Here is a 12,897-nt window from a genome sequence, read left to right as displayed (position 1 = left end):
AAAGGTCAAATGTTCACTCTCCTTGTAGCTCGATCAATTGATCAATTTCCGGGGGAAATATCTGGTTCATTAGCTGCTAAATTCTCCACTACATTCACCAGCTAGTTGCTAACTTTTCTTTCATTGTTTGGTGCTGGGCTGATAGTATACAGTTGGTTTATCTGAGCTTTTTTTTTTTTTTTGTTGCTGAAAACAGCTGCTTGTTGCTGCTGGAAATAAGGCTGATGAGCATGATGAGACTGAACCAAACAGTAAACGTGCACCGTAACACCAAAACAATGAGCTGAAAGATGCTAAAATGCTCTTTAGCGTAGAGAGGAACTGCACTGTTGGGTGATAACTCGTAAATGTAAATTTAATACTATGAGTGACCCCTTTCACATTACACAGTCATTTGACTGATTGTTAATACAAAAATATTGATTAGTGCAGCTTTAACTGAATAATTCTGACAGCCACAAACCCATATACTGAACCCTACTGTACTTGCAAGGTGTAATATCTCTAAAGGAATCAGTGTCAATAACATGAAAAGTGCTAAAACTAAAATAATCTTGATGAGAGAAAATGAATCAACAATTTTGATAACCAATTAAATGTTTTATCAAAGAAAATGGTGAGCACTCTCTGGCTCCAGCTTCTCTTATGTGAGGATATTCCATTTTTTTGTTTTATTTAGTTTTAAATTGAATATCTTCAGATTTTGGAGTAGTGGAGACAAAATTACATTTTATAGACAAAAAGATTAACCACTGAGGGAAAAAATCATTAGTTGAAGCTCTACATTGGAATCAGCCAAAGTTTCAACCCAATAAATTTGTATTTGAAACTTTTGTAAAGCTGCAGGAGAATGAGAGTGCAGCAGGTTTTTATAAGCACTAACACCTGATTCATTTATGGTTCCAAAGACTCCTTAACATGTAACGTTATTTGGAGAAACACCAAGGGCATCCCAAGTTTTCCAAAGTACCAATATCATCCTGCTCCTATTTAGCCAAATTCAGTAAAAGCTTTTACAATATGCACCTTCCACTAATATTCCTTCTTATTATAATAGAATAAACACATCAGATTTCTGTAGGGTAAAGCAAACTATTGCCCGATCCAAAGCGAGACAGCTGTTGAATATCTACAGATCTCCAGAAAATACCATGTTGATAGTTTGACCATCTGTGGGATTCCACCCAATAACACCCAGTCACTCAGGATATATGGTGCGGCAGCTATAAACCAGGCCATAAGGAAACACTCTGGGATTGTCTGAAAGAAGTCAGTATTTAATCTGCTTTTAAATGTACTTATGGGCCCAGTTAGTGTTAGACTTTTCAAACATGCATGGAGAAAACTGTGATTTGATTCCTTCAATACTCAGCTTGTAAATTATGTGGAATGGGAAGGAGAGATTGTCTTGTGTTTGTCCAGCCTGGAGTTTAAACATACCTAATTACTCATACAGTACGTTATCCAAATGAAAAGGACACTGATCATATTCTGGCCAAGAATCTGGAACGTAAACAGTTTCTGCCATCTTCCAGCATGTCTTAAAAGGACATAATGGTCCCCTGTGTGAAATTATCTTAGAAAAACATGAGTTGACTTGGCTGTACAGCTGTAAGCTTGGCAGGTCGGCTGTTTGTAAAAGAATGGCTTTTGCTCCGATGTTACGGATTCACTTTCCAAATTTGGTCACGTGCATTCGCTTACTCTTCCACTCTTTTATCGTCTCTTGTACATGCCCACTTTATCTCCTGTTTCCTTCAGTGCATGCTCTCTTGGTCTATTTGTGCTATCAAATAGGATACACAGTGTGTGTGTGTGTGTGTGTGTGTGTGTGTGTGTGTGTGTGTGTGTGAATATGAGAAAAAACTATCTATGTGTAGGACCACTGGTTTGGCCTGCTCTGTCTGAAACCTGAGACGAGGCTCTCAAGAGGTGAGGTCATTCTTGAATGGAGACTGGAGATATTAGGTTTGCGAAGGTGTGTGTGTGTGTGTGTGTGTGTCTACATGAGAAATGAAAGCTGGAAAAATATATGATAAAGTCTGCTGCGGCATGTTTGTTGACTATTTTAAAATGAACTCACGGAGAGATACAAAGAGTTCATGACTGAGCCATAAATGCAGAGAGAGCTGCACAGTGCATGAGTCCATGCATTCTTGTGTTTACATTATGCTATGTATGACTCAGAGTGAAGGGCGGTGCTGGTAGTAATGCTGAGGCAACGAGCCAAGAAATGAAGCCTCGTTTCACCGGCCCTCTTAACCACACCGTCCCTACCAACAAGGCCCGGGATCATTTCTGCATACGCAAGTGGTTTAGAGCAAGTAAGTGAGAGTGAGCATTCCTGAATGCCCATGTTTATGTCTGAGAGTCATATGTAGGGAAGAAGTCTCTGCTGCGAAGCCCTACTTTCTGACTAATCATCCAATTTGGTGCAGAGATGTTCAGCTGAGATATTTTCCGGCCACAGACCCAGGGCTCTCTGTGGTTGTACATCTTTATCTTCAAATACTACATGAACAGCTCACTGAGTATCAATCGGAGTATCACTGAACTGTGGCGTCAAAGCCCTCTGTGTATCAAATTATTGGCACTAATAGTGATAATGCTGCTAATAAGAATGTCATTAATAATACTATCAGTACTTCCATGACCCGTACAACTAATACTGATTCACATCACGTAAAACAACTTGGATGTGTTCTATGGAAAGTTAAAGTTGAAATTGAAGACTACTGTCCAAAACCTCTAACCTTGTTCCAGACCACCGAATCACTGCCAACATTTTAGATTTCTTCAGCGATACAAAACTAATCTGGTGTCCTACTCATGGATGCCTGTTTCCACAGTTGTAAAAACAATTGAGCAAATCAAAGCTTTGTAGGCACAATTTGGAATAGCAATGTCATCATCCTGTGCCAGAGCCAGAAAAATCACCACAGAAACATTGCTACAAATGACTACTGAACTAACTACAGGGAAATCTTCTGTGAGATATGTTTAGTTTTCTTCACTCTATCTTATTAGAGACCAGTGGATGGCACTTTTAACAGACAAAACAACTCTGAGGTATACAGGACAATGTTTGCCTTGCAGGACAAAGATATTTGATGGTCCAGGGAGCAGGCAGTGTGGTCCTTTCCGATTTATTTGCCAAGTGCGGTATATCTTCACATATATCGGCCAGTAAGACACAGGAATTTCCACCACAGAAAAGCAGATGTAGAAATATGAAGTAGTTCAGAAACAGTATGACCATTGCATAGTTTGTCCGCCAGAGAGCCCTGAGTTTATTAAGTTCATTTTTCAACAGTAAAATTTCCTGATAATTATTTTTTTTAAAAAGGGATCATTCCAACAAATGTTTATTACATTATGTGTTTTATTCAAAAATAATAGATTAAAAAGCAGATATATTCTTATCTGAGTTTTAAAACTCTTGAATATTGATATCAGTATCTGCCTCAAAACTCTGGTATTGGTCATACTATTGTCTGTTCAGTATTGACTGAATATTTAGAGAATGATATTTTCATGGAAGAAACACCTAAGTCTTGTTGAGACTGCGCTTGACGTAGTTGGCACAAGCCCAAGACACTCGGAGAGGCATGCCTTAACCTGAGTGTCAAAGCTGAGAAAGATATAGTTCAGTGTCATCTGCATAGCAGGGTAGGAAAAAGTTTTTGGAAGTGATGATACAGCAAATAATCTAGTGTGAAAGGAAAGAGAAAAGGAACCAGTATGGAGCCCTGAGGGACACTAGTGCAGTAAAACAAACTCTCCACATAGCCTGCCTGGTAAGTGTGAAGATAGCATAGGTAGGTAGGAGTATATACGACATCAGATGTGGGCTTGTGGCTCTACAAGTGACTGTAAAACGTGAAAACAATAAGCACTAAGAAACAATGTTTAAATGTGTTAGTTTCTCACCTTGATATTCCTAACATTTGTGAGAATCAGAATAATTGTAAATCAACTCAGACATGTTAACCTATGATCTGTGCAAGAGGCAAGAGCCTCATTTATGTGTATCAAAATCTCTCAAAATCTGCTTACAAAATGATATCTGGACATTTAGAGTTATACCCATTAGACAAAGTACATACATGTTGTATCACCTACATCTGTCTGTAGCTCGCTATTTACTGTCACTCTTAACTGATCTTTGCCTACTTTAATATTCAACAGACAAATTTGAGAAAAATACAGTAGGACTAAATACTGTATGTATATACAGTACGTGTAAATGTTCTTCAGCTTTGGCCCTTTAATCAGTTGGGAGAGCAAAAGAGGATATGAAAACAATTAACTTCCCAGCACTGGAAGGGAGCTGGTGAAAGTGAAAGCACTGCTTTAACAGCCTTACGAGTAAGCACTGACTCAATATGGCAGGTTTGCACACAGCTTTTCTCTTACTTTTCGTTTTGTTATTTAGTACGATGTTATGGGATACCGTGACCTCTAGCTGATGATTACCAAAGGACAAAGCCCTTCTAATACGGACACAAAAGTAACTTAGAGTACCAACCCAGAACCATATTTAAGGTGATGTCATGGAAATACAAAGTATCTACTTTTCGAGTTTGTCAACAGGAATCTTTCAAGTAGATATTTTGTATTCTGTAACTGAAGAGGAGACAACTGAAGGACTGATACGACTGAGAGAAGAATAGATGGCAATTACGTGTAGTTCTAACCTGAACATCTTAAATATGACAAACACAATTCTCTATTTCTCTGGTTTTGTAATTTTGCACTGTGTATAGTGAGGTTCTTGCAATAGCTTTCAGATTTTGCTGTCAGTAACTTCACAAGCAAAACTTCTTGAATGTCGTTAGGGAAAAACTCTGCTGCAGTGTAGCACATGAATGCTCTGTTGTGTAATTTGTTGGCAGTGTAGCCACTGTACATCTGCTTCTATTCATTTTTTTTTGTTCGGTCTAAATGAAAGGGCTGGGAGCAGTTGCGGTCTTTGATGTAGCCACAGAAATCAAATCCATCGTCATGGGATAAAGCCTCTTTTAACAGCTGAGATGCTACAAACACTACAGCAGGGTTTATCCGTCATGCCGTCTCTACCTGTTCCACTGTTGCCTCATTGTTACCGTTGTCAAAAATATGGCTGCAAGATGGTGACTCATTCATAATGCTGTATGAATCCCGTTGGCGTTCACATATAACATACAATTGTTTAATATGAAGGTGATACTGCACACAACAATAGGGCTGGATATTGTTTTAAATTTTGTGATACCAATGCCAAAACAGATACCAAAATGTAGGGCTGACTAAATTGAGGAAAATACCTAATTACATATTTTCTGGTCAATATTGCAATCGTAATTGATTTTGTGATGATTTTCTAACAGGACTAAGGGTCTACAGCCACAGCGGTGCTTTGAGCACAATACCGGTGCTAACATGCTGATGTTTAGCAGGTTACAGGCATAATGTTTACCATGTTCACCATCTTATATACATGTGTTAGCATGCTAACATTTACTAATTAGTTCTAAACACAAAGTGCAGCTGAGGTTGGCGGGAATGTCATTAGCTTTGCAGGTATTTGGTCACAAAGGGGGGACATCTATCCAGTGGTTGTTAAGACATTTCACTAAAAACAAAAATGTCAACCTTATGTGGTGCTAGAGAGAAAAAAAATTACTAAATTACTTAATAAGGAAGTTAAATTACCCGATAGAATTGTTAAAATTACATCTACTCCTGTTACTTAAAAAATACAAATCTCACCAGACCTTAGATGCCAGCTTTCAGTGCTTTGGTACAGTTTTCAATACTGTTACTGACATATTTTGGTCAGCATTGCAATACTTGCTAAGTATTGTCTTTCAATTCAGTAATTACGGCAATATGTGAAATGCCAGCAGATCTTCATAGGCTGTTTACAGTGGCATCGATTAGGTTTTTTCCTTTTTTCCGTGCTACATTCTTCTCCAGTTTTTCCTGCCAGAACAAATATCTCTTTCTCTCTACGGTCTGTCTCCCTCAGATAAAATGCTTTTTCCCCTTTCCATCATTACAGTCAGATTTGGTGCTTTCTGCCTGCACTGCATGTCTGTTTGTCAGTCTGTCCATCTGTCTGTCTCTCCTTTGTGCCGTTAAAAGAACTCATTAGTTCTGTTGGGCCCGTCACTCAGCTCTACTTCTGCTTCTAATTAGGCCTGTACACAGAGGACTACCAGCTCTTTGCATGTGTGTGTGTATGTGTGTGTGTTTGCACATTTCTGCCTCTGTGCATGCATCTACATTAATGTGTGTGAGGGAGAGTCCCCAGAGATGCCGACCACTATCCCATGAGGCTGGCTCATCTGCCTCCCTTCATACCTCGCTGCCCGCTGCAACAGAGAGAAAGAGGAAAACATGGAAGAGGACGGGCGCAAGAAAAAGAAGAGGACGAATAGAAGAGGAGCGGAAGAATCTGACTCAACACATATTTTGGTTGCGGCGTTAGTTGCGGTGCAGAGCTACCCGTAAAGCTATCTGCCTACAAACCACCCTCTTCTCTTCTTTTTCACCACACACACACACACACACACACTCGCACACACAAAGTAATCATCTTATGGTATGGCCGAAATAATAGCTTACAGAGCAGCAAGTCAGGCAGTCAGACCCCGGCCTCTGTATTTTTCCCCAAAAACTGGCCAGAAATTCCCCTGTGGTTTGGCCTGCTTCTCTCTCCTCACTCGCTTCTTTCTCATTCCTCTCCTGATCTCCTCCCTCCTCTCCTCTCTCCCTATCCTCCTTCTCACTCCTCTCTTCTCTCCATCTGTAGTCCTAAATCTTTTACCGTCCTCCTTCACTTCTTCATCCTTCTCTTTCCTCTGTTCCACACCTCTCATAAAGTCCTGCCTCTCTACCTCTTTCCTAATCCTGTCCAGTCCCTCTTACTTTCTCCCCCTCCCTCAAAGTTGGTTTCTGCCAGAAACATAATGAGAACAATGTGTCAGAATAGAGCCTCGACAGAGACCTTGTGTGAATGTGTGTGTGTGTGGAGAGCAGTGGTGGCGTAGAACACAGTACCCCTGGTGCACACATGTGCAGATACATTCACAATAGCATGGATGTGTATGAACCTTTCTATGGCAGGTCACTTTGTCATTTAGTGCAGTTTCTACAATCACTGTTCATCATTTATGAGCTGATATTGTAATTCAAGTTGTGTTATGATCCATAGCAGTTCTTATGTAACATGGATTTTACTATTTACTTATCTGGTTTAAACAATTGCATACTACTACTTTATAGTTACATTTCTGACTTGTTCAGAGCCAGTCGGCAAGGTCAGTGTTCATTTTTAACTTTTATAGGCATTTTTCACAGCAGACATTTTGACTTGTCACAGTAGGAAAAGCACAGGTATTACTAATAACATTAACGATGGCTCTGTTCTATTCAAGTGTCCCAATAAGACATCATGACAGTGTGAGTGACAGTGAGCCGGCGTGAACAATACCAGGATCCAACACCAGCCGTTATTCATTTTATTATTTACACCTCTGCTTTTCCTGTTGTGACATGTAAACATATCTGCTGTGAAAAAAGTCTATTGCACCCTATTCAAACTACACCTGGGTATTGCTTAAACATGTTTGACATATGTGCCAATACGATACATTACTGATACCCAAACTATACAATACAATAGCTTAGTTTGGTCATGTTTTAAAGGCCCGCCATAGTTTTGTGGGTGTTTTCAACGGCTATGTTCACATAACATGCTGAAGTGGCCCACATTCAATTTTATGACTCATATTTTTTTCACGGAAGTGTGAACAAACCTAATCAGATTTTTTCATATCAGCTCTGGGCCACTTGCATATGTGGTCTTAGATCTGATTCATATCTGATAATGGTCAGATTGGAGGTCATGTGGTTTTGTATCATCTCACTTCACTGTTATCATCATTCTGTGCTGGCACCTCGCATCCCGGTAAAAATAAACACGAAGGGAAGGAACAACAGCTAACCAGACAGTTTCTGTTTTGTTATTCTTGTACGCAGTTCAGTTAAATCTGTGTATATGTGGTAGTTTAGGACCTCAACAGTGTTTACACCAGAGCTGGATACCGCACTTACAAACATGATTGTGAAACATCAACACAAAAAGATCAGATCTGACTAAAAAAAAATCGGAATTGAACATTAAGGCCTGTAATATGAACAAAGACATTTTCTTGACAGATTAGACTTCTGGTCTGGTTGAAGGTGGGTTGTCACTGACACAGTAGACAAATAATGATACAAGTATAAAATTCATACTAAAGATTATATGACAATAAAAAGTTAGTGCAAAAAAGTTGAGCAAAGCTAACTGGAGAGTGAGGTAGATGTCAAGAAGAGTTCAGCTAAAATAAATCACCTGCGCAGGTGGAGCATTGGTGTGCAGGCCCCTTAACTCTTTTTTTTTTTTTCATTTCTTTCTTTCATTTCATTTTTGCCAAACAGCTAAGTGCATCAGTGCTAAATAAAGAACTGTGTCTAAATAAAATACAGATTCCATTTAGAAAAGTTTCCCCATTCAAATGAAAAGTAAACAAGCAAAAGAAACAGGCCAAGGCTTTGATGCCAGCTTTCAATGCTACAAGACTACAACACATTCAACACCACTCTGAGGTTTAAAATGAAGCACTAATGTAATTGAAACACTGGAACTGTTTCCTAATGCACAGCGTTGTGAGTCGAGACCACAGCAGCTTCTCCGTTGATGATATTCACACTGACAGTAAGTGTCAGCGAGCATTATGAGCAGAGTCACTTTGCATTAAAAACAGCAGTCACCTCACATCTGTTTCACCATCATTTCTCATTGACTGGCTTAATATGAATATCAAACAGGGATTAGCACTGATAAATACTGGATGATCAGTTGATTCAGATGAGAATGAGGACAAATTGATCTCATTGATCTGAACATCTCCACAAATGAGACACTGGTGACAATTTTAATGAATAAATGGCTAAATGAACTGCCATACCCTGTATGAGTAACTGCCTACATACACAAGACTTTCAGATAATAACATTCAAGATTCAAGATTTAGTTTATTGTCATTTTCTTGTGTATTTGCGTACAAACATTCCAGCCCTACAGCAGCGCAACAACAGGAAGGAAAAAAGATATACTGTATATGTAAAAATTCCCTTTAAAAAAAAGAGATAAAAACATATAAATCCCAAAAGAACACATAACCAAACAGCATAATGGACAGACTAGCTCACACACACATCTCATAACAGGAAAAAGAATTCCCATGTTTCCTCTAGTCACACCTGCCCCCTCCCGCCTCCTCTTTGTTGTCCTCTAACCCGGATCAGAGGTATAGCCTTGGGGAAATCATGCTGTCTGTCGATGTGTAAACACATGAAGGTGCTCATCTGCAACACCACACTGTAACATTTATGAAGTTACATAAGTCAGTTTGCTAATATTCAGTGTTTTCAGTGTCCGGCCTGGAATTGTATTTGAATATATTTGTGCCAACTTTGTACAAAGGATAAAGCAGATTATGGACAAAAATAAATCACGTTCATCGTTGTCTGTTGTAGTGAATGTTAAAGATTACAAATGTCGCCCCATCATGTTCTCTGTTCGGCATTACTGCGTGCAGCGGGAGCAACTGCTGGTTGCTTTGCGCTGTGGTGGAATTTTAAAAACCAGGAGAGTCGTGTAAGTCGATCGCACGAGAGAAAAAGACTAACATCGCTCCCTGACAGGATGCTGCGACTAAGGTCAACAGATCTTACACACAAAGTCAACAGGCCAATTATAGTTTGGAGGCTGTTCTAAGTCAGATGATGTAAGCGAGACGCAACCCAGCAGAGACAGAAGAGACAACCTTTATCTTTTACTGTGAAATATCTCTTCTCTTATTTTACAATTTAAGGGTGCAAATTAGGGCTGCAGCTGTCATATCTATCACTATTACTGCATCTGCTTTTTAAATGAAGCCTTTAGTCTATGAAGTGTCAGACAATAGCAACACTAATAGTAGTGAAACCCACCACTAAGGAGGCGTCTTCAGATTGCTTCTTTTGTATGACCTTTTATTTGCTACGATAGAGAAAAGCCTGAAATCTTCACTTTTCAGGCGCTGGGACCAGCAGTGTTGATAAATGAATTAAATCATGAACAAAATAAAATAAAAATTGTTTTCAATTAATTTTTTGTTAGTCGACTCATCATCTCAGCACTGTAGCAAATACATCTACATAAAACCAATGACTACAGCAAAAGCATGCATCTTCACATTGCTATAGAGGGTGTTGTCGCTCTCGGATGCAACTGTCATGATGACTCATATCGTATCAGTCGTAGATGTTTTTTTATCTTGCTACTTTATTGTACTGCAGAGATTCTCCAGATGTAAGGGAACATTCTTGTTTGGTACAGACGCCGGCAAAACTCACATCGTCATTATTTTTATAATATTTTCAGTGAAAATTAAATGACCGTTCCCACTAAAATCGTGTTTCATATCTGTCATAATAAGCCCAATATGATTTTCTTTGCATATCATTCAGCCCTAATTTGGAATAATAATTTGTGTTTAATAGGATTTTTTCCACAAAAGTTCAGTTATATTGTTAAAACTTCTTAAAATGACATTTCCTTGTTCTGCCTTATTGAAAAATCTATGAATATCAAAATCATATTAATTTCAGAAGTTTATCTTTTCTCATTTTTCCCCTTCAGCAGAGAAAATGTGAAAACAAACAATATGTAACAGAGTGGAGGAGGATTTTCATATTTTTTTAAAAAGATTAATTAGTGCAGCTTTAAAAATAGTAAAAATGTGCAACTCTCAATTCATTTATTTTGAATTTGACAAAAAAAAAAAAAAATCATATGTGCTTGAACTTTTCTAGAACCGTAAAAATCTGGTGTTTCTCTAAACTGCAAATCCACAAACACTCACTAGTGAAGTAAATATTTTAAAAAAGCCAATTGTTTCGACATCTGCCCAACTAATGCAAACAGACCTAATTCATATTTCAGTTTTTGTGACATTCCACAAGTTCAATTAACATTCTTGACTGCTGGATAACTTGAGACATATCTGCAGAGGGATATTACAAGGCCATGGAGTTCATAATGAGACAGAGCTGACAAACTGGCATGTCCTATTTCAGGCTGTGCAGACTCATGCTCTGTGGCAGATCTCGCTCCGTGTGGACAGCGACCAACACAGAGAACGGACGGTCGGCTAGTTTTGGCCTCAGAACAAAAGAAAAGAACTGTTCCTCATCAGGGCTGTCCCCGTTTCATCAATGGCCCCTGTGTCTGGTATGTGCTGTTTTTATTCCTCCAATTACCCACACAAAGGGCTCATCCTGCGTCTCCTTCCACTGACCAGCAGGCTAACCCAATAAGACACAAGGGGCTGCAGCAGCAAGCTTCAACTAATCATTAGGACATATGGGATATTATGTCTGTCAGTCAGCGAGGGAGGGGGGCATTAGCCAACAGCTTGTCACGTCTGGACGATGTATGTCATGTGTTAAAGCGACAAAACCAGATGGCTTCGGAAGAGTTAATTCATTCATTCATTCATTCATTCATAAGGGCTTGGAGAGCAAAAATCTGCTTACAAAGCAAAAAAAGAAAACCAGAGAACACATAAACTCTCACAGGATGGCATCCAGATGACAGGCTACACGTCTAATGCAAGAAAGTTTACCTCTAGAAAAAATATCTCTCATCACAGTTGATTTTATCCCAGATTTAGCCAGCAAACTCTATTTTTCTTCCAAGAGAAATAAGGCAGATCACTGCACTTTAAGATGAAGAAAATGACACTTGATTCTGACACAACTTCATATTAAAAAAACAGATTATGTTATCCCAACTCTTTTATTCACTTTGAGGAAATACAATTTTAACTGGGATTGAAAACTTGACTAAATCTCTAATATGGGAATTTTTCCCAAACAAAATATTGTGTAAGAAATTAGTAATAAACAGATAATAAAAAACAAAAATGACTTCATTAGATTTTGTGAAACAAGAATTAAAATCAGGCTCTACATAATACTATCGGACCTACGAAGCTAAAGCGAAATCAAAATAAAGGTTCTTTAAACTACATTGTATGACTTTTAACGTAGCTCAGTTTTAAGAGTTAGTCATGAAGTCATGAAAAAGAAAGAAAAAATTATTGTGTTGTTTTAAAGAGTTTTAAAGCTGCATTAATTTTATGTTTTGGCCATTTCAAGCTAAAAAACACCGACTTGTTATCATCTGAGCTGATGGCTAACATGTTAGCAAACCGTTGCCTGTTTACACATCCAGCAGACATGGAGCAACATTAGAGTTCATTTGCTGTTGTGTTTCTCTCAAGTCAAATATTTACTCTTCTTTTAGCTCTGTTTTGGTCTCCACAAACTCGTGTTAAAATGTCTGAATAACAATAAAAACCAGCTCATCGCTAACGTTCTGTCTGCCACTAGGTTCTCGGTACGTAGTATAACTTATATCGGGTTTATCTGCACTTTTTCACTGGAAACAATCTCCATCTGAGCAGAGTTTACGAGCTAGAAAAACAAAACAATGCGCTAAAGGAGGCTAAAAAGCTACGTGAAAAAAATCAGTTTGGTGTCAGTTGTCTGTGAGTTAGTCGCTACAATCAACTCTTTTCACATAACACATAGTCACTTGAGTCATTGTTAATATAAAAATATTGATTAGTGCAGCTTTAAGACTGGATCGAGATTTGTATTTACAAAAGCTTCTGGTTTGTTAGAATGGACTGAATACCTTGAAACAATTTTTCTTCATCTTGTACAAATAGTGCTTGACAAGATTATTTATTTTGGAGAAGAACAAGTAAGATTTAATAACCCTAAAATAAGATGGATTAACTTTCACGATTTGCC

The 12,897-nt window shown here is 38.4% G+C and overlaps 1 protein-coding gene across 1 annotated transcript in view; it reads right to left on the bottom strand.

The window, feature by feature from the left end:
* sntb2 (syntrophin, beta 2) overlaps window positions 1-12,897 on the bottom strand; it is a 31,454-nt gene that overhangs the window by 14,346 nt on the left and 4,211 nt on the right. The window lies entirely within an intron of this gene.

Source organism: Thunnus albacares, chromosome 7 (genome assembly GCF_914725855.1).
Source record: "Thunnus albacares chromosome 7, fThuAlb1.1, whole genome shotgun sequence".
Classification (NCBI taxonomy): domain Eukaryota; kingdom Metazoa; phylum Chordata; class Actinopteri; order Scombriformes; family Scombridae; genus Thunnus; species Thunnus albacares.
The sequence above is the reverse complement of the archived record's forward strand: the minus strand, read 5'-3'. Positions and strand labels throughout refer to the sequence as shown.